Below are 2,414 nucleotides of genomic sequence, written 5' to 3'. Positions count from 1 at the left end.
AAGAAAGAAAGAAAGAAAGAAAGAAAGAAAGAAAGAAAGAAAGAAAGAAAGAAAGAAAGAAAGAAAGAAAGAAAGAAAGAAAGAAAGGAAGGAAGGAAGAAAGAAAGAAAGAAAGAAGGGGAGAGAGAGAAAGAAAAAAGGAAAGAAAGAAGGAAAGAAAGAAAGAAAGAAGAAAGAAAGACCAGTTGAAACTCTGTAAGAACAATAAGCTTTGTGGTATTTTTACTTACCCTCGTCCCATCTCATGTTCCCAGCTTGGTACTGTTCATTGCTGATGAAATACAGATAGGACTGGCCAAAAATGGTAGATGGCTGGCTATTGATCATGAAAATGTCAGACCTGATATAGTCCTCCTTGGAAAGGCCCTTTCTAGGTGTTGATACTCTGTGACTGCGGTGCTGTGGGACAATGGCATAATACTGACCATTAAACCAGGGGAACATGGTTACACATATGGTGGCAATACACTAGGCTGCTGAGTGGCCATTGCAGCCCTTGAGGTTTTAGAAGAAGAAAACCGTGCTGAAAATGCAGAAAAAAATGAATATTATCTTGAGAAATGAACCCATGAAGCTACCTTCTGATGCTGTAACTGCCGTAAGAGGAAAATGATTGCTTTATTTATTCATTTAGTTATTTTTTTGAGTCAGAGGTTCACTCTGGTTACCCAGGCTGGAGTGCAATGGTGCGATCTTGGCTCACTGCAGCCTCTGCCTCCTGGGTTCAAGCGATTCTCCTGCCTCAGCCTCCTGAGTAGCTGGGATTACAGGCATGTGCCCCTATGCCCAGCTAATTTTTGTATTTTTAGTAGAGACGGGGTTTCGCCATGTTGGCCAAGCTGGTCTTGAACTCCTGACCTCAGGTAATGCACCTGCCTCAGCCTACCAAAATGTTGGACATGAGCTACTGTGCCCAGGAGGAAAAGAATTTTAAATGCAATTGTTATTCAAGACAACAAAGATTGTGATGCTTGGAAAGTATGTCTACGACTTCGAGATTGTGGACTTCTGGCCAAGCCAATCCATGATGACATCATGAGGTTTTGCCTCTGCTAGTAGTCAAGGAGGATGACATTCGAGAGTCCAGTGAAATCATTAACAAGACTATCTTGTCGTTCTAAGTGTAGCAGCTGTTTTCAGTGGTGCTTGGGAGCTGGCTGCAGACAGGTGGTCCTGTAAAAGCTCTGCTCTTAATGCAGGCACATTCCACTCCCATGTGTCTTCAAAACTTTTTCTGGAATATATGTTTTTTTTTTTCAGTTGATACATAATAGAACAATGTTTATGAAGCTCCCTTTTGCTTTGTAACATAATAGAATGTAATGGCATCTACATTCAGTGAAAGTGTTTTGATGTGCAGAACATGGCCGGGTACAGTGGTTCATGCTTGTAATCCCAGCATTTTGGGAGGGCGAGGTGGGTGGATCACTTGAGGTCAGGAGTTTGAGACCAGCCTGGCCAACATGGAGAAACCCCATCTCTACTAAAAATACAAAAATTAGCTAGGTGAGTTGGTGGGTGCCTGTAGTCCTAGCTACATGGGAGGCTGAGACAGGTGAATCACTGGAACCCGAAAGGCAGATGTCGCAGTGAGCTGAGATCATGCCACTGCATTCCAGCCTAGGTGACAGAGGGAGAATCCCTCTTGGGGGAGAAAATAAAAGGTGCAGAACATTTCCATCACTACAATGCTATCCCTTGTGCTACTCATTTTTAGTAATACTCACTCTCCTCCCATCCACCATCCCTACCCCCTGGCAACCACTAATCTGTTTTTCATTTCCACAATTTTGTCTTTTCTACAATGCTGTACAAATGAAATATATAGTATATGACATTTTAAGGGCTTATTTCACTCAGCACAAATACCTGGAGATTCACCCAAGATATTAATATTTGTGTATCAATAGTTCATTGTTGCTGTTGTTGTTGAGACAGAGTCTCACTCTGTCTCCTAGGCTGGAGTGTGGTGGTAGATTACAGGCATGCATCATCATGTCGGTCTAATTTTTGTATTTTTAGTAGAGATGGGTTTCCCATGTTACCCAGACTGGTCTCGAACTCCAGGCCTCAAGGGATCTGCCCTCCATCCACCTCGACCTTTCAGTGCGCTGGGATTACAACGCTCAGCCTACCATTGAGTTTTGAGAGTATTATACATATCCATTATATATTCTGAATGTGAGTCCTGTCTTGGATATGTGGTTTGCAAATATTTTCTCCTAGTCAAGACCCTGTTTTTTCATCCTTTTAACAGGGTTTCTTGCAGAGCACAAGTTTTAAATTGGGTGAAATCTAATTTATTTGTTTTCCTTATGGATTATGCTTTTTGTATCGTTCACTATGCCCTAGACCTCAGACGTTTGTCCTATGCTTTCTTGTAAAAGTTTTTTTTTTTTTTTTTTTTTTTTTTT

The 2,414-nt window shown here is 41.5% G+C and overlaps 1 protein-coding gene and 1 pseudogene across 1 annotated transcript in view; one reads left to right on the top strand and one right to left on the bottom strand.

The window, feature by feature from the left end:
- Positions 1-2,414, bottom strand: part of LOC105538467 (protein SSX11-like) — a 13,756-nt gene that overhangs the window by 8,875 nt on the left and 2,467 nt on the right. The gene's annotated exons all lie outside the window — the stretch shown is intronic.
- On the top strand, positions 265-1,121 carry LOC105538466 (annotated as a pseudogene).

The sequence above is a fragment of the Mandrillus leucophaeus genome, unplaced genomic scaffold, assembly GCF_000951045.1.
Source record: "Mandrillus leucophaeus isolate KB7577 unplaced genomic scaffold, Mleu.le_1.0 Scaffold1921, whole genome shotgun sequence".
Lineage (NCBI taxonomy): Eukaryota > Metazoa > Chordata > Mammalia > Primates > Cercopithecidae > Mandrillus > Mandrillus leucophaeus.
The sequence above is the reverse complement of the archived record's forward strand: the minus strand, read 5'-3'. Positions and strand labels throughout refer to the sequence as shown.